The 20204-nt window shown below is 39.2% G+C and overlaps 1 long non-coding RNA gene across 1 annotated transcript; it reads left to right on the top strand.

The window, feature by feature from the left end:
- Nucleotides 1–9672: 9672 nt before the first annotated feature.
- LOC135328825 (uncharacterized) lies at nucleotides 9673–14128 on the top strand. The gene is made up of 2 exons (XR_010389911.1): nucleotides 9673–9784; nucleotides 12967–14128. It is a non-coding gene; the product is annotated as an uncharacterized LOC135328825 (long non-coding RNA).
- The last annotated feature ends 6076 nt before the right edge of the window (nucleotides 14129–20204 follow it).

Genomic DNA, 20204 nt, shown 5'->3' on the forward strand with positions numbered 1-20204 from the left:
AACAACAGAATTGTTAGGCCAATAAAACAAAAGATATTCCACATTTCCAGCAGCGAAATAAATTGATCTGTCTTGCTTTGACTCTTTATCTGCATTAAGAAACGCTGTACATATTCCGAGAGTTTTGCATAGCTAGTATTTTGTGTTTTGCCATACCAAAATCTCTGATAGACTGGATTTTGGCATCTTTTTATTAACCTCATTTCAGTGAGGAAACGAGTACTTTCACTGAAGTTTGTTAGCCAGTTAACATATTAATCATGTAATGTGTTTAGATATTTTGATAACCTAAATCTAAAAAATCATTTACTTCAGAAAGGACTGCACTGAACTGTGTGTACAGATGATACACAGTTTTCAAGAATAAATTCTTGACACTGCACTTGGAGATGACTTGCTGCTTCCAAGAGCAGGATTTTAGAGAACTTTCATTACTGTCCTTTGTCTTTTCCCATTGAAATTAGTGGCTTTAAATTCATTAGAACTAGATCCATGGACTTACAAGGTAGCATGCAGATTGGTGCAGCCAAAGCACAGCCGCCAGAGCATATGGAAATCCATTTGTCTAAGGCCACAAGGCAGGTTAGCACACTGTCAGCTATGTTCAAGCACACTGGTTGAAAACAATATGCAGACCATGACATAGCCATAGAGACAAGATATAATGTGGGTTAGGCTACCAGATGCTTTTGAAACTGCCTTTTACACCCATGTAAACACATCCAATGAGAATCATTAGGCTAACATTCATGATTCCACTCTAAATATTTATACCTTTTCAAACTACATCTTGAAAGAAAGTAAGTACTTAAGTTACATCCTAAAAATAAATTTAGAAGTCTTATAATGCTTTATTTTTTAATCTCCAGACTTGGCTTGATGTTTTTGCATGTGTTTTTTTTTAAATGCATTGAGATCAATGGTACATGTGAAACAAAATTTTGAAATTCCTTACTGTGGCTGATTTTGAGTTCATTGAGCAGAAAGTATCTGATCAGAACATACAGGGAAAGATTTTTTTTTTTTGTATGTGTGGCTTTTTTGTTTTCAGTGCTAACATAAATAAACTGTTTAACTGATTTTGTATAAACTTTCCAAAAAAAATCTCAAGCATGGAAAATTTCAGCCCAAAATGGAATTTATTTGAGAAAATTACAAGCAACAGAAAAAGAGGGTTAGAATGGAAATCTGAACTCATCATTAACTAGAGTTAAGCGCCAACTTAAATGCCAGTTTTTTTTCTGCTAATATTTGGTTTAAAATTACATACAGGTTTGGAAGAACTTAGCTCTTTTTAACCCCCTTTTTATTACTGTCACTGACTTAGTTTTTTTTTTAAGTGATGGCATGGATTCAGGACTCAATATCTATCTTCACCACAGTAGGAGACACACTTTTTAACTTTTTCTTTCAGATCATTGCTTGAGACCATATTCACATAGCCTTAAATTCCACTTAATTACCTCTGCCTAGCATTTACTATTGGTCGGCTCTAAACATTTAGTGGCACAAGCCAGTAGGGATCATTAGGCTAAGGCGGGCCTTAAACTGTCTGATTATGGCTTCTGGTTTCCATTACATATCTGTGGCAGTGCAAGAAGACAGGAGGTGTACCTAACAGAGAAAATTTGTGAGAAGCTATGCATAAAACTCAGTAAAACACATTGTATTAGAAACAATGAAGTACTGTGTTTTTAATCCTTACTTAGGGCAGAAACCTGCACAGTTTCATGTCTGAAAATGATGGCAAGTAATGTTTTGACCACATGTCATACTTTTCATCTGGAAATCTCAGAACATTTAGGAAAGTGAGGAGATGAATGTTATTTGACTGCTGTTGCTCTTGATCTAACTAAATATGGAGATTGCTGTGGTCTAATGGATAGGACCTGAATCTAACTCCTTAGCAAGCAAGATTCTGTTCTTGGCTCCACTGCAAATTCCCTATGTAACCTCTGGCAAACTTTCTTTTCCTCTGTTCCTTCCTTTGGAAAATTCCTCTGAATTCAGGGGGGCCATTTTGTTGGGGAATGCAGGATGAGGAGTCACTTTACCAGATTTGGAGTCTTTTTTACTTCTTGAAGATTAGCCAATTCAGTTCCACGACCGATAATGAATTTCTCCATTGCTGTTCTTAAGAGAATTGTCTCGTTTTCCAGTGATGTACATGTTGTTTACATTTTATGCTTTCTACTTTTAAAAACATGTCTGATCTTTGTTCCCAGTTTTTAGTCTAAATGTTCTTTATTAGATATACAGAAGAAGAGATCCAACGTCAAAATAACTATAAGTACTTTTAATTTAAAAAATGTCTATTATTTCAGATATTGAGAAAACATTCAAGTGGTCAATGAGATTGCACTCAGGGTTTGAATACAACACTTCTTCTCTTGTTTTTAAGTTGCGAAAATGATTAACTTACGGAACTATGAAGAAGTGACTGACAACGCAGGCACCTGAGAGAGAAGAGCTACAACTCTGGCACCACAGCTCCAAAACAGGGGCCTCTGACACTTGAGTTAAAAGAAGACATCTGTCAAGCACTGTATGAAAGAGTCTCCAAGTTCTTTCCAATCTGCAGAAACATCCATATAAACTAAAGGGCAACACGCTTACACACTAAGGGCATATTCAACCAGCCTAAAGCCTTTGAATGCTTAATCTTTCCTCTTGGCTGGTTTTCAGCAGCTCTCTCCTTAGCTTACTTCAGCTCTCTGAACCATATTTCAGATGCCTCCACAGGCACTTTGCTCTCTCCACTGAGTAAGCATAGGGACCCAAGTGGGACAGGGACTGTCAGATGTGGTCCTCAGGGCTGGTTGTGTTCTCACTTAAAGGTGTTATAAAAAATCATTTACTGTCACCACTGAAAACTGAACCAGACCCTGATGTGTCCATAGTAACAGTTATTACTAGGGAAGATTTACCCTGTCATTAACTATTGGTTGAGATTTCTGATAAATTCAGGTTCTTTAGACAGATGACACCACAGAAATTGGTTAGATATGTTTCTAGATTTATAAAAATGCTCTGAAAATTTCAACCATTTCTTCAGTAGCATACCTCTTTTCGAGGAGATCTAATTACAGAGAAAGCTTGAAAGTGTGGTAACAAGCTTTGTTTTGCTGTTTCTGTTTTTCAGTAACATGGACAAAAATACAATCTAATGGGAAAAACATTTATTTTGGTCCAAGATTAGTCTTACTTCTTAATGCTCTTTCCTTATGCTTTTTCTAGAGTGCACAGTTTTTCACATCAGCAGAACCTATGGGTGGATGTGTGCTGAATATATGTTTAATCTAAAATTCAGTAACAAGCACAAAAATATTGAATAACAATGCCTTTATTAAGACATAATTATGCCAACACTGGAGGGAGTTATGATAAGATAGTTACTGACCTTCTTGAATAGATGGGGACTTGCTTTCAAATAATAATAAAAAAAAGTCAAGCAGCAATACTTCTGATACGAACATTCAGTTTGTATAGAATTTAAAACTCAAAACATGGCTATTCTGGTGAAGCATTTGCAAACTAATTGAAATACATTTTTTGATTTTTTTTTTTTGAAAGTAATAGATACTACTCAGTGCTGTCACAGCATATCATAACAGTCAATGTAACCTATATTAGGAAAGGAAGGGGCAATTTAAACGTGCAGTAAGACTTGAGCTGATTAAGGTGAATAACTTGGTTTAGTTGGTCTGCAGCATCCCTTATTATTTGTCCTTCCAGTCTCCATATCACTGGTTTAAAATCCCCATAAAGCAGACCTGGAATAGTAATAAAGACACAAGCTCAATTTATCTATTTAGTGTTCAGAGATGGGCAACAGCAGCTTGCTTCCTGACTCCAATACAAGGCCCGTGTTCCTTTTTCCTCTGCAGAGTCCCTACATCAGCTTCCTTTAGCAGGGATCCTTTTACTACTGAGAGAAACTCACAAGTTCCAACTAGCATGATACCATTCTGTGACTGGCACCATCTACATGTCTACATTGGAGATATTCCCATGCTCTGACCAAAAACATCCCAACTAAATCCAAGTTTTCCTCTTCATGGAGGGGCCCCCCACAAAAGTACTCCATCCGCAAGGAGGTCCATCTGGATGCACAGCTTCTTTGGTGCTGATTCTCATAAACTGATCTGGTGCTGATTCTCATAAACTGATCTGTTAATTCCAATTCAGTTATTTCCTTCTTGTGCCAAAAATAGCTCAGAGCTGCAGGGATCTTCCTTCTTTATCACATTTTCTTTCTTTTTTTTTTTCCTCTAGGAGATGCTAACATTGTCTGTCTCAGAGACTAAGTTTTTAAAGGCATTTAAATGATTAAAAATCAAGTAATTTGAAAATCCTAGTAGGTGTCTGGCTTCCCTGCTTTTTCCAGCACTTAATTATCTTTAAAAATCTGGCCAGCTGTGCTTTCCTTCCATACAGATTTTGAGGCAATTTTTCCTTTGTGGGAACTATGTCACCAACTGTTGTTATGCAATCACTTGTAAGAGAAGGACATGTCAACTGCTCATAATTGCAAGATAACCTTTCAGAAAGCATAAGAAAATATGAAGAAAAATAATGATATATGGTCAAAACATGGCCACAATATTGCTGTTAATGAAGGTGACCAAATGCCTGAAACCAAAATGTAAGATGCCTGTTTTTGCCTAATGAGAATCTAAAGCTGATACTGCATCAGTGCAGGAATGAAGCCAAGTAATATGACAAGTGAAATATTGTGGTTCTGGGAATTTCTAGCAGGCTTATGGCTCACATGTGCATTTCATGTGAAAGCATGTCATGTGCCTGTCCTGGCTGATCTTGTATACAGCTGTTGAACAAAAGTATGTGGAAGAAAGCTTGCATGCAAATCTCTCTTCTCTGTTTGCCAAATAGGGGTGTTTTCTTTTCAGTCCAGCAGATGTTAATTATTGGGGTTGGGCAAGGAAGTACTTTCAGCAAAGAACTTTTTCTCTGAGGAATGCCAGGTTTTCCCACTTAAAAATACTGCTTTTGAATATGTCTTTTGGTCCTAGGGTTTGTAGAGCAATTTGTAGTGTATATTATTAGAAACTAGTACTGAGTTGCTATCAGAAAGGTAGATGCCAACAAAGACAACAGCATTCTTTTCTAAGACACAGAAAGGCCAAAGTTTTACAAGGGCTATTGGAGTTTTACTTGCATATATCCCTTAGGTATGGTAGAGAGAGATAACAGCAGGATGATCACCAGAAGAAAAGCAATTGTGCTATTTAATTGACATACTCTGTTTTTAATTGTTTCGATCCACTTTCATTATTTGAAAAGGATTTATGCCATTCATGATAACTGATATTGTACTCTACCTGAAACTAGTTCTTGTTCTCCATCATCAACATTTCTTAGAAGTGAGTCACTGAAACTGCAAAGGCACATTCAGCCACTGCAATTTTGTTATTTATTTTGCTTATAAAGAATCTCTGATCCTTGATAAAAAATATAGAATTACAAATGTAGTCTTCCGGAGATTGCCAGAGCTTCTGTGCCTGAGCGTCTTCAGACCATCAGTGTGGCCTGACCCTTGAACTTTTGATAGTGACAATGTGAATCCTGTCAGCTTGAACTAAAGAGCTACATTTGTAATGAAGTAGTTTCTAGTTCAAATGTTTTTGCTCACCATGCCAAAATAGTCAAAGAAAGGTGGGAACAAGACACTCACTCTCATAATGGAGACTCTGCTTTTTCTTTGAGCTTCTGCCAAAGTCACCAGGTACATGGAGACTGGAACTATTTCAGATCTGTGACTGGCTGGTTTTAGGGAGGGCAGGTGATGGCCTGAAACCCCTTGGATGTAAGCACATCTGTGCTTACACTGGCTCCAAATGATGGCAGAAGTGCTGGGAAGTTTGAGTAGGGAAGTCAGAAATAATGGACAGAGAAGAAAACACTAGTGGATTTCATAGGCTGGCAAACTTCCCTAAGTGATAAAAAATCCATCCTAATAATATGGATCTATTTTCTTAGTCAAAACAAACTGACTAACTAACCGATTCTCTCTTGATCAGCTGAACATCAAGGAGCCTTGGTTTCTTATATTAAGCACTTACATGACATCCCACCTTTAAGGATCTCCAGTTTTTGAAGTCGTGAGCTAAACATCAGCCAAGAATGGCTCAGCTGTGCTGGTTAGGCAAATGGACTAAATGATGTTTCTCTCAACCCTGCAAATGTGGCAGTTTGTTTTTGCATAGATTCAATGTTAACAAATCTTCCTTAAGAAAACCAAAAGAAAACAGAAGAAAAGCTTAGTCCATGAGGCTTCCTCTCTTCTCCCCCTAAATTTTTTCTATGTAAATACTCTCTGAAATCATTGCTTGGAGTGATCTTGAACAGGTCCTCAATCTTTAATGAATTACTTTCAGGTTTTATTGCTGAGGAGTTTGCACAATTGAAGAAGAAAGATATTCCTTGGGGATTCCCCAGGGAGATCTGTCTGTCTTGCCATGGGATACCTTTCTGGTACTGTCACAGATGAAATGAGGGGCTCCCTTGGCAAATATAAAAGTTATGTGACAACCCATCTATTTTTAGATGATTTAAATCAGCGAAGAGGGAAAAACATTTGTTTCCAAGACTGTAATTTTCCAGATGACACCATTTTATTGCACGGTGCCATACCATGAGAAAGAGCATTCTTGTGGCTTTTGAACTGGAAATCCTGTAGGAATGCTATTTCTGGCATTTATTTGCTGTGAAGCCAGGCACACATGGAGAGCAGACAGACTGACCAGATACAGTTTGTGGTACTGAGGCATTCAGAAAAGTCCCTGCTGCACAGCCCTTTTCCAGTATACGAGGTGTTGAGTGAAGTTGAAAAATTATCAATGAAGATCAAATCTGAAAGCCGTGATTTGATCAGACAGCCAGACTTTCATGCTATTACTGTATTCCTTCCTCTTGCAAAAACACTGCAAATTCAGCTTTTCTGTCTTGGTTCATTGATACTTATAAAATAACTTTTGGTAATGAACAAGATTTTGATAAAAAGTGAGAGCGAAGGCCAAGTGTACACTTTAATGAAAAACAAAATGCCCCCACTCCAGTTTAACTGAGAAGATTATTTTTTATTTACTTGAATAAATAAAAGTAAGTGTGAGCATATGAAAAAAACATTGGTTTAAAAACCAACACAAGGGTAGTCAGTTTGGGCCCATTCTTTAATAACCTTCCCAAGTGGACACCCATACTGAATTCAGCGGGGCTACCCATGCAAGAAAAGTTTTTTCATGAGCAAGTGCTTATGGCGGTAGCTCTCCATAGCTCAAAAATGTATATTTTTGTGTATATCCTGTATTTAATTAAACTTTGTAAAGTAGGCTGGATTTTTTTTCTTTTTTTTTAAAAGAAAAAGAAGAATGCTCTGAAATTTTTCTTGAATATAGTTGTGTCTCTCCAAAGCCTCTCTCATAGGAACAGCTCTAAAATGATAGTCTGCCTGAATGGGGCAAAAACATTAATAAATATGGTGCATTCCTCTTTAAAAAGTGTATTTATTTAGTAAGTTTAGAAACCACTCTGAGGTTAGGTTACAGCTATTGGGATTAGAGGGCGTCTTGTGGGCAGTTCAGACATCAAGCTATAGGTCCATGGAGCGAAGCTGAGCTGTTTCTAGCCTGATGTCTGAATTATGAATTAGGTTCATTCTAATTCCAATGGGGTAAACCTCAGAGCAGTTTATATACTTATGGCTAAGTGCTCCTAAAATACAGGGTATTTATTTAAAACATACATGTAAAATCTAATATATAAAAAGATATCTGGCCTAGCCATGCTGGGGCACAGCAACCCAGCCAAACACAGTCTGAATTCCAGCTCTGGAGCCCTACAGGAGGGGATGGCACAGCTGGCTTTGTGCCACTCACTGATACTAGCCCAGCTAGGCCAGAGCTCCTCGTGGCACAGAGCGAACTGGAACAGCTGCAAGGCTGAATTAATTTACCTCTGCCCGAGTCACTTGCCTCTTCCTCAACCATGTGAAGGCTAGGAGAGACTTCAGTCATGATGCCCTCCCTTGGTTGCTCAGAAAAACTCCTTAGGCCAAGTGCGGCCTGCAGAGGTGGCTCTGCTCACTTTCTGTCATGAGTTGTGCAAAGAAGTCTGAATCTAGTTTAGTCTAGTTCGATATTTGGGGAGCAGGATGGAGCCAGAGGGCTGGAGAGAAAGCACAGGATTTATTAATAGTATCAGCAGCTACTTCATTTGGAGCCACCCTGGCTTCAGAGCTCATTCTGAGCAATGGTGCCAGCTGGTGGATCCCTCACCTTAATTACATGTCTTTGACCACGGCTGCTGAAAGTCAGGTAGCTATGCCAAGCTGCAGTCCACAGCTGGCTTTTTCATAGAACATGACTGACTGGCTGCTCTGCAGGGAAGAGCAGTTCATGAAGGTTTCTGCAGGAGGCTAAGCCATCCCTTCCTCTCCTCATTTTGCCCAGACTACCAGAGAATCTGGGGGAGAGACAGCATCTGATGTTATTTTCCTGGGATGGGAGAAGAACAGAATCTACCCATCATTTTAGGACAGCTGAGCTGGCTCCATTGCTGAACAAAAAAAAAAAAAAAAAAAAAAAAAAAAAAATCAGTTTGTACTCTGGTTCTCTCTTCTCTCCTCACCATCTTCCTTCAATTTCCATTCGAGGATAGGAGAAGAAGAGAATATCTCTCCAGCAGTTATTTCTGTGTTGGGATTGAGTGATGTGTAGGGAAATCTTCTGGAAACTGCCTTTCACAGATTTGGTCAGAAGGTGAAGATCTGCTGCAAATGCAGAAGAAACAGATGTGTATTAGAGGCAAAGGGGAGAATTAGTTGTCTTTGGGTACTGAAGAATTGTCATAGGGCTGAAAGTGCATAATTAATTTATGTCGGGATCCTGGGGCCAAAGTTCACTTGCTATGAATTTGCAAGTGTCAGTAAAACTAAATGTCACAAGTGAGCTAGTGGGAGTTAAAAACTGAACGTGGACAAAGACTGCACAATGTTATTGTTTTCAAAGAAATTCAGCCTCGCCATTTTGAAATGGCATCAGGATGCTTACTCACAGTTTTTGGATGGCTGTCGGTGACCATGCAACACTGAGTATGTGTGAGTGTAATAGGAATTTTGGAATAATTACTCTCCCTCAGCAGCCTGACTCCATTCAGAGATGCTGCTTCATCTGGCATAAGTGGATTTTGAGCTATACTCCACTTGGCATAGAAACAAGAAATGCAGTGCTTTCAGTTGACTACTGACATATCAGCAAACTTCCAGTGTTATTGATAAGTATGTACAAAGGTAACTGTAATGAAGAGTTTTGGAGAGTGAGGTAAAAGCAATGAAAGATCTGAACTGTGGAAATCCATCTACCCCTGCTTCTGTCCTTTATTCTCTGATTCTAAGTATCATCCACTTCTGAGCTTTGTCAAATGAGTTTTTATTACCAGCAACATTCCCCTGGACCACAGCACTCAACTTGGTAGGCAGTAAAAGGCAAGTCCACACCAAAGCCTTTTATACAGATTCACTCCAAATGCAGGAGAAAGATCAGGTCTAGCATTGCTCTTCACAGCTTGACTTGGCTAGATCTCCACCAAGAGTATTTAGACAATACAATGGCTTGGTCAGCTGAATGTGTTTTTTTTTTCTTTTTTTTAAACAGGCTGTTCATCTTTCCTCAGAGCTATCTGGATTAGAGTGCATCTGGGTTGCTTCAGAAGTAGTGCCGGTCCCCAGAGCATGATGGCATTATGGAGCAGACACTATGGCTTAGTAAGGGCTCAGATGTTGTGCCTGCAATGTATTAGAACCATGTGCATGCCTGGAATGTTATTTTCTCTGTTGATGACCACTATCTATGGCCAGAGGAAAAATTCTTCAGGGAAGTGTCATAGGAGAATATGCATCAGTCAGGAGAAGCAGAATTACAGAAAAAAATGATCCGGTTGTAACAGATTAAGTACCTATCAAGTGACAACAGGAGTTTATTTTCCTCAAGCAAAAGTAGTGGATATACTTAGGCATAATCCTACCCTCAAGTGTTTTAATTTTGATGGCACTTCTTATTGAGGACGTTTGCCAAAATAGAAAAGTGCACACTCTAATGGAAACAATGTCATAAAATTGACAGCATTTCTACAAGGTAGGTTGACACCTAAATTAGGTAAGAAGGTTTGAAACAAAAAAGGAAAAGGAAAGAAAAAGATTTTCTATAAGCCTGTGTTTTCATTATCTGATGAGTGTTTACGGTCTCTGTTTTAGCAGCCAAATAAGAAACAAAGCGTAAGAAAATTGTTAGATATTACCTTAGAGCCTGTTTATTTTCTTGTACCTTCCTGGCCTGTTGACTGACTAATCAAGAAAGCTCTGGGCCCAGGTGAGAGCTGAAAACCACTTGCAATTTCTTGTTGCTTCCACATTTTGCCTCAAAATGCACTTTGTTAAATTTGTGACTCATACTATAGCCTTGAAACAGAGAAGACAAATGCAATGTATTCAAGCAGCCACATCTCTTGGCCTCTTGGCGTTAATGCTGGAGACATTGCTTATCTGTACAGGACAGAGAATATGCAAAAATACCTATTATATTTATTCCATGGCATCTATGTTGCTATACGGAATGCCAATATGACTAGGCTTGTTGGTAGCTTTCCTTAATTTTATTTTCAAGGAAATTATTTTTTTCCTAATCTAATATATTCAAGCTATTAAAAACATCCAGCAGGCTAACCTGAGGCCTACACAGTGTTTTTATGTGATTCCCAATGTGTTTTCTTGTTCTAAGCAAATTGAAGTTGTGTTGTTCCCGGAGCACCTAAGGCAAATATGCATTCTTTAAAGACTAACAGTTCCTTTGTGCTCTGCTTTCTTGTTTCTGGTGGAGAAAGTATTACTTTTGTACTAGTCTGCACTATAAGTATTTTACTTCCCAACCCTCTGTGCAGAATCTGACATGCTGTAAAGAGAGCTGCTTATGTGCAAATACTGAGATTGAAAAATAGAAGAGTATTTCTTGAGTGAAGACATCTCTCTGTCTACTCCCACCCTTATCTTTTCACAAGTCTGTTCTTTCCATATTCATCTGCTGCAGGTGTCTCAGAGTCCAGCATGTTGGGGTCCATTTACACCCACTTGCATGAGTTTATTAATGGTGCCAGTAGGAAGATAAAGCAAAGTACAGAGTCCACTTTGGACTGCGGCTTCTTTATGGACATTGTCTCTGTGGGTAATTTTAGTTCTAATGGGAAAATATTTGCCAATGTTGAAATGAGAAGAAATTTAATTTTTGGTTCAACATCTGTCAATTAGGCAATGTTATATTTCAGACCTAAGGATTTAATAAAATAAGAGACTTCAAGGTTGGAGGTCATTCTGGAGAGCTCTGCTCAAGCTTCTGAAATATAATTTTCATTCTGTACTCACATGAGCACTTCTTTGCATCTGCTATATAATGCAAGGAGTAGGACTGGATTCTGCATTTTCAAGGAAGAGGAAGACCGTCATGAGGAAGACCGTCATAAGGAAGAACTAGAGAAAGACATTCACAATAGGCACAACTGTCACATCACAGCCATGAGCATATTGGTTGGAATTAAATTCTTTGTGTTCTGCCTCTTCAGGTTCTCTCCTGACACTCAGACTTTCAGACTCCTCCACTCAAAAGCTTAACATGGCAGGTGGACCAACATGGTATAATTTTGGGGCACTGAATCTAAAATTGAAACCATCTATATATGAAATAACACAAAATCTCTCTGATATCTCTGTCAGCATGTCTAATGTTTTGAGACAGTCAAGAAGACATTTCATAAGACAAGCTTCTGTGGCTCATTTCTTTAGGTTGATTGCTCATATTTTCCCTTTGTAATAATGTTTTTCTAAATGCTTTTCATTCAACACAGTATTTCTCTGGCAACAAATGGCAGCTCATTGTTGAACAGCTAGCATTGCTGTGATGATTTTGTTATTTCAGTGCCCATTTGCGTAGCAGAATCCTCCACAGGACCAACACAGCCGGTTTCTTGTATCAAAATTTTCAGAAGGCTGTGCTTTAGAAGTACACAGCTTTCAACAGCAGAAAGATGAGTGCTTCACCCCATGAAAGTTTTTGAGGTTCAAGAAAGGCTCTTTATTAGCATAATGGCAAGACCAAGGAAAAATAAAAAAACCTTGTAAATTATTTTCACACACATGTGAAAAGATATCTTGCAACAGCTAAGAGCTCTCTACTTAGGGCACTTGTATGGATTGGCAGAGATTGACATAGCAGAGGTTTAAATCGATTTTTACATCCCATATGACAGCCCAGATCAGTAGGCTATCATCTACACTCAAGTTCTTTGGTCAGCCTCTTGCACATCCCTCTCCTGTCTCGCCTCAGTTTAGTCCTTGGTTTGCCTCCATCCTAGGTATTCTAATCTCTGACGCACGGCAAAAGAATTTCCCTGTTGATTTTTTTGTCCAACAGAAAAAAAATTCCACCCAGCTTTAAAACTGAGCAATTTTCATCTGTTTTAGGCTACCTCAGTCCTAAATACACAGTAGCTGGTTATGCCTAACACTCCTGGGAGAGGCATAAGACAAACTGATTTCTTTGTTCTGCTTTATTGAGATTTAGATAATAAAAGCTTATTTTGGATGATTGCTGACTGTGAGTACATTGGAAGTTCTGAAATTTACTCTTCCTGTCATTTTGGAGTAGTTCCACTTATTTAAATAAATATTTTTTTTCAGTGAGACAAGATTTTGACCTGTATTCCAGGTGAGTATCAAATTACCAAAACTCTAAACTTGACAGAAAATTCCACTCAAAATTTAGGAGCGCTTTCCTGACAGAAGGTTATTCTAAACTACCGTGTTCCCATTAAGAATTCTGGCTTTATGGAACTAGTGTTTTTGACATTAAAAAACATATGGTAAAAAAAATCCTGAGAGATGTTTGTGTTTTTCTGCAGACTCACAAGAGGTGAACATCCTGACCAGAGCAAAGAAGGAGCAGAAGTTGTTGTACTGAAGAACTTGACCTATTGATTCTACATTTTTAAACACCTTTGCAATGCTCCTTCTTACCCAAATAGCTATGGCTATCCTGATTACTGTGTGAGCTTTGCCTCTGAAAAAATACATTTATGATAGTATCCTAATTTGCTTTTGAGAAAGAAAACTTCTAGTTTTCATATGCTGATTGCAGTGAGGATGCCTCCAATATATATCACTGTACTCCCATTAAACTAATTGATAAAGTTTTCCTGGGAACAAGGTTAGGCCACTTCAGAAAACCCAGCCTCACATTCCCTGCCCTTTCTCACATCTAGGAAATCTCTAAGACGGTTGGGAGCTCAAACCTAATCTTAGTTTAGGATTTAATGCTGTAATCCAAAGAACATCCTTTCCAGTAGAAATTTCTGGTTACTAGACCTGCTCTCATTCTACTGGAGTGAGGGCTGACAGGATTGTAATTAGCTGGACACTTCCATCTATCTTTTCATGCTGGATCAGCATGGTGAAATGCAGGCTATGTATTCAAAGCACTTAAAAAGCCATGTACTTTAAAGTGGAATCTGATCAACCTGTGGAATTTGTTGCTGAGGGATATGGAGGCAAACAGTTTGAAAGCCAGGGTAGGATTAACCACTCAAATAGGAATAATACCTGAAGTTAACTTATGAGGTTAAAATATTATGAGGTATATCATAAGTTCTTTTGCTTCTAGGCATAAACTGCCAGCTGAGCTTGTGAAAGAATTTGTTTTTGCTCCTTCTTATTGCTCCAAGCCATTTGTGGGATGCTTTCACAGGGTGTGAGGCACCTGACTAAGTTGCCGCTGGAGGGTAGGATAGCAAACAGGAATGGTCAATAGTTATTGTGGAGCAGTAGCTCCCATGCTAATTTTGATCCCTCTGGTTCACCTCCATGTGGGAGGCAAATGATGCAGCTAGAGGGCTGCTTTATATTAAATTTTGTTTGCAAAAAATTGTCAACACTGGGGAGTAGTTTAGCCTCCAGTCACTTCATGGCCACTTTTCCATACAAAATAAACCCCCCTGATTACGCATGTGTGTGTGTGTCTTCTGCCATGTGAATATTTTAATATGAATTAAATCCAGTTGCCACTTACTCTGTGGTCGCATTTATCTGTGCATTCTCTTCTTGTCTTTCTGGTAAAGAAAAACTAGGAAAAGGGGGAGGAGAAAGAGGTGGCTTGAACATTCCTGCTTTTTTAGCACTTTCTATGATGTCTCTTCACAGAGAAATTATACATATGCGTGTTATGGCTAGAAGTAAATACACAGGCATTAAGTACAGCAGCAGGTGTTTGGGGGATTGTTCACCTCTGGAATATTTGCACAGCACCATTTAAACAATTAGCTGTTTGCCCTCGAGGACTGGGGTTTATAAAATGGAATGCATTGTGGTGGTTCTGACTGGAAATGGCACCAGTTGCAGGAGGGTTTTTTTTTTTTTTTTTTTTTTTCCAGACTTGGAGCTTAAAGTTATGACTTTATTTTTAAAGTGTTTGTCTTCTCTTTTTAACCATCTGGTCATACTGAAGAGGAACTTTGGGTTTAGACAATTTAGACTGCAAAACTATGTTTAGGCTTCAAGAGAGCAAGGAGACAGTGCTACTGGTAAAAATATTACACCAGAAGACAGAATCATGAGTGGCTCTCTTCAGGCAGAGATGTGGTGTCTTCAGATAGGCTTCCAGGAGCATCAAATGGTCTTATCTCATGGCATAAAAAAAGAGAGAACATTCTGGATGTTTTGAATGATTAATGTAACCACCAATGTTACTAAGAGCTCTAGCTGAACCCAAACAAAAGCAAGTGATGCTTTTTCTCCAGGTGGCTTCAAGCAGACAGTCAAGGGGTTAAGTATGCTGATCTCAAAGCCCAGGATGAAGGGCTGGGGACAGCTTATCCTGGTTATGAAAAAAGAGCGAGGAAAAAGCTCTATTACATGATACCTAACAGTCAGAATGGTGCAGCTTCCTACCTCTTTGAAGAACTTCTTTTTAACCTAATTCGAATGCCTCTTTTATTTCCAAACTTTTGCAGATTTCCCTATTCCATTCACAACTTTATCCTGGAAGAGGGCAAGGTTCTGGAATGCCATGAAATATGTTATATCTTTCCTATTGATCTAGGTATCTATGGAAAACCCTGGGTCCTGTCGTACGCACTGCTAGGTTCTTGGATGGAGGTAGGTGAACAGGCAACAACTACCTGCATGGCAACTACTTTCTGACATCTTGTGACTAAGGAGAAAGGCAAATTTAATATATGTGTCTACTGACCTTACCAATCCCTTGAATGACCATCCCTTTAAGTACTGATGTGCTGAGATGAGTTGAGCAACTGGACAGACCACTGCTAGATTACTAAAGAATAGTAATTCCCATGTATTACAAGTCCATGCTAGGCTGTCTGCATTGGCAGCCCTTCATGCAAAAGAGTTTGCCCCATTATAGGTGCCTTGAGTGCACCAAAAGGTCTCAGTTGCCTTGACCAGCCACATCCAGTGCCTCTATCTATGTAGCCTCTGCCCATTGGTCCAAAAGCTCCATCCAAGCTCAGTCCAGGGACCCTAAGTGCCGGAGTGCTGTTGTAGGTATGCTTGTCTCTTAAGTTGCTGACTGGATTTCCAGGATGGACACCAGGTCTATGCTGTAGCCCTCTTTCTAGTCTTGTTTCCAAGACAGCTCCAGTCTGAACTACACTGCTGATAGTCTTGCCTGTTCTGACTTGCTGACTTAACTTCCTGGATGGTTCCCAGACCTACGTCGTAGGTAGCCCTGTCTCCAGTTCTGTCTTCAGAGACTGTTGTGTTACGCAGTAAACATGGAACAAGCAAAGTGCATTTGACATTTTCCTGTAACTGTGGGATATTACCTGGCATAGTCAAAGACAGGAAAGGAGTGAGAACTGCAGCTGTGGTGATGTGCTGCTTAGCATACCGTAGGCTAATTTACTGGTTGCACACCACCCAATGGCATCTAATTTCACTGCGCCTATTCCTCTAGTTCAGACATGTAGCTAAACAATGTCCTGATTCTAGTTCTGTGCCAGAAGGGCAGCTTATAAACCATTCTTAGACAATGTACAACCTCCATCTTCCTTCCCGTGAAACCTCCTGGGGCTTAGCATGTTCGGGGGTGGTGGAAAAGGGAGGGAGAAGAGGAGGAAGGGTGAGAGGAGCAAGTATCCATTGCCAACCTTACTTGATGGAGAAAAAGACTGTGATAGTAAATGATGGATTTAAGAGCAGAGAGGAAATGCCTTCATCCCATGAGCTATAGCTATAGCTTACATGCACCTTGACAGTGTTCTAGCTGCCTGAGAAAGAAGGGGTAGGTCCCTGTCTGCATTCGGCCAGATAAGAAGTCCACAAGTTGGGAGGAGTTGTCGCCTGGTGGATGTAAAATGCTTACAGATGCTTCCTGCTGCCTGGTTCCAGCTCCGGCTCTAAGTTAAGAGGTGGGAGAGCTATGAATAAATGATGTAGTTATGTCTGGAAGTTCTCAGGTGGCAAATGATCCCTTAGAGATTGTCACAGCGAGTGTGGATCAGCGCAGTGAGCTGAGTCTGGAGCTGTGTGAGGGAGAAAACCGGGTGGCTATAGCAGACTGCACTTTTCTCACCAGGAAAAAAGGACATGTGTGAGTGTACGATGGTGCAGGGTAAAGAATTGTTGCAGGTTTTTGTTCATGGAATTTCTCACTGTGGTATTTTCGTGTTATCTGAAATGCACTTTGAGCCTTGACTTGAAATGAAATTCTCTTTGACGTTCATTTGGAGGCATGCCCAAGGCATGGTGTGAAAGCTCTGCAGGAAAGATTTGTGTCATGGTAGATCTTATGGAGTCCCCCCCCCCAAAAAAAAGAGAGAGAGAAAAAGAGGCTTACCACATCTAGCAATGTTTATAAGCCGAACTATGTCCCCTTTGTAAGGGAGAACATTTTCTCTCAGCTATCAGGGCTTTTTCTCAGTTTTCTTCTTCATTCTATTTATATTCTGCTCTAGTTTAATTTTTCTTGGCCATCAGACAAGTAAGCAAGCCTTTTCTCAGCTGAACTTAAGGTGGAGTTTGTTTATAGGTATACAAGAGCTATAATTACATAGCAGTGTGATTCCCCACAAAACACCCCCTAGCCTCCACTCCCCAAATTCATATAGCACTTTTTTTCTGCAAGGCCAGAGACACATTCAGAGTTTCTAGACAAAGCTATTGTGTGTATATATGATTTTCCCTCCCCTCTTAACCACTCCCTCCCCAAAAATGAAAAAGGAGCAGAAAAAAAGGAAGACAGGGCATCTGGGAATCTTAAAGGACAGATTACATTTCAAAACTTTGTAATCTAAAAATAACAGTTCTGATTTCCCCCTGCTTTCTCTCTCTCTCTCTCTCTCTCTCTCTCTCTCTCTCCCTCCTCTCTCCTTCTTCCCAATATAATTTCTTTTCTCTAAAGAAAACCAGTACCCTGGGAATATATTAACTATGTAACACTTCAGTAGGATTACTTTTGCATTCAAGGAGCAGTAATGTTTTTTAAAGTTGTGATTATAATGAAGAGCAAGCCTGAGACTATTATGACTTGTGCAAAATTATATAATACTGTAGATACATGCACACATGGGCATGTGTGGGAATAGGAGTAATAAGACTAGAACATGTTGTGTACTCTCACATCCCTTTCCGTTTGTGTCAGGACTTGGATAATATTACAGATTTTGCATCAATTATTAAATATTTTGGCTTTGTGGACTTTGAGCTTTCAAAGGACAGTTCCAATTGGAGTTTGTGGGTCTATCCTTCTTGTATGTAGATCCAAGGTTTTCATTTGTGCAAATTAGATTGGAGGGTTTGGGATTTTTTTTTTTTTAACTTTCATTGGTGTTTTCAAAAGCAGAAAAGAATTTTGCACCTTTTTGAGTGCCACTCTGCTGCAGGTAAAGAATGTAACAGCTTGAGAGAGTGCATCTAGAGCCAATAATAATTTGACTGACAAGTCTTGGCACTGAAATGCCTATTAAAACTCACTCTGTCCTTTCAAGATGGATATTTTACTTCTAGGCACTTGTTTGAGTTGAAAATTCACTCTCTGTAGAACCAAAGAGCCTACATCAATACTTATTTCAGCATTTAGGCTGAAGATAGATTCTACGAAGGATCTAATATTTCTATTGATGATAGAATAAATCCTTCAGTGTCATGAAGTTTCCAAGCCATGGAAGTTTCCAAGCCCAATACGTACCAGGAACATATTTCCATATGTAGCACACCATACTTTTCCGTACAGGATCCCAAAGGTTCCTTGGAAAACTGCTGAGGATTGTAGATGATGATAACCTGGTAACAATTTTAGGAAAAAATATATTTACTTTAGAAAATATATTGGAAATACAGCAATTTTCAATAGGTGTTAAATGTGGGTTCTGAGTACAACAAAAGTTCCTCATGGTGACGAATATCATCGGATATTTTATGGGCATGCTTTCAGTGACAAGTAAGCCAGCTCTATTCAGAAAATTTTGACAATATATACTCTTGTTTCACAGAATCACAAGGCATTATGATGTGGTTATACAGAAATTCTTTGATTTTACATAAGATATGTATGCTTTTAGAGCTAGTTCCAAAGTAAAATCACTGATATTCTTTCCATGGATTTGAGCAAATTCCAGTAGGTGGGAGGTTAGCTCTCCTACCTACACTGCCAGTAACCAGAAGAGGTTTTTTAAAAAGCTGTTTATTACATGGTATGGTAGGACAAAATTTTTCAATACAACCCCCTGTCTCCTGCAGCTTGTAGTGCTAACACAGGTTTGTGGTGCCTGCTGGAATCCACGTAGATTTCAAGGTAGAATTTTTAATATGCTATTTGTTTGTTTTCTTCTGTACATACAAAGCAATAGGAGCTTTCCATTAGCATTTAGGACACTCTGTGTGTATATGAGACCATGACATCTGTTTGGCACAGATTCCCATGTTGATTTTCTACAGAATTAAGGATGTTTTGTCACAGAAGGTTCTGTATACATGTAGACAAATGTATATTCGTAAGTGTCGAGTTCTAAGGTTCTGACCTCCCAAGGACTCTGTCTTACTGCTTTCCTTATCTTCTCTGTGGCTATTGCTTATTATCTGTATGTCAACAGCATAATCTTAAGATATCTACAAGTGTTTTCCAATCCACTATAATTAAGGATGAATAAATCCATTCAAGCCTGTTATTTGCACTACCACTCTTCTTTTTTCAGAATCCAGAGACATGTAGAAATTAGGGGTGAGACCTTGCGTTCTTGGATTCCTCTCTACTGTAAACTTCTTGAAACAGAGACAAAATCTTTGAAATCAGATCCTTCTTGATCTCCAAAAAATTGGTGTCTCCCTTACAGCTATGTAACAGCTTATGTTCTGCTCCTTGCTGAGAAATTACATGTAATTATCTAGGCAAATATGCATACCATCCAATTCAAGGAACTTAATTAGCTGGCTAGGTTAGCCCTGGACTCCTTGGGTGATGGGTTTCTCCAGAGGCCAACACAGAGCAAGAATCTCTGTGATCATAACTACCTCCAGCAGAACTTGTAGAAGGGCTCCAGGGGGAATTAGGTGCCTGGGGTTAGGTAGTACCATGGCTGCCACTGGTATCAAAATTACATGTACAGGGGGGCTTGTCTTAGGTCCATCATGGAGCCTACTGGGGACCTTGCGTCTCATAATGGGAGATGCTTAGGGGATGGTTAGAATCTGAGTCATAAATGGTCAGACATGAAAGACAGCACAGACATACCTCCTTGCGTAAGGAACCTCGATTTTCTACAATCTCCCATTTTGTCAAAACCCATATTTATGGAGCAGGGAAGAGCAATTCCACATTCTGAGTTCCCCCACCGCAGCCTACAGGAACAGGAGCAGCCAAATGCCTCCCTGCTCTGTGATTTGCAATGCTGTAGAACATATGCACAAAGCACAGTGAAGCAGTCATCGTGATTTCCAGGAGTTCGACTCATCTTTCATGTAGGTTGAGTTCTAGTTGCACTCTGGGGTTTCTGCATGATTATGTCACAATCAAAAACATTTTTTTCTAAAGCAATAATAATAACTATTGAAATTCATTGCACCTAAACAAGCCTCCCTAGAGGAAAATATTACCTTACCTTTCCTCTCCACCACATAATTTAACAAA

This window comes from Dromaius novaehollandiae, chromosome 1 (genome assembly GCF_036370855.1).
Source record: "Dromaius novaehollandiae isolate bDroNov1 chromosome 1, bDroNov1.hap1, whole genome shotgun sequence".
NCBI lineage: Eukaryota > Metazoa > Chordata > Aves > Casuariiformes > Dromaiidae > Dromaius > Dromaius novaehollandiae.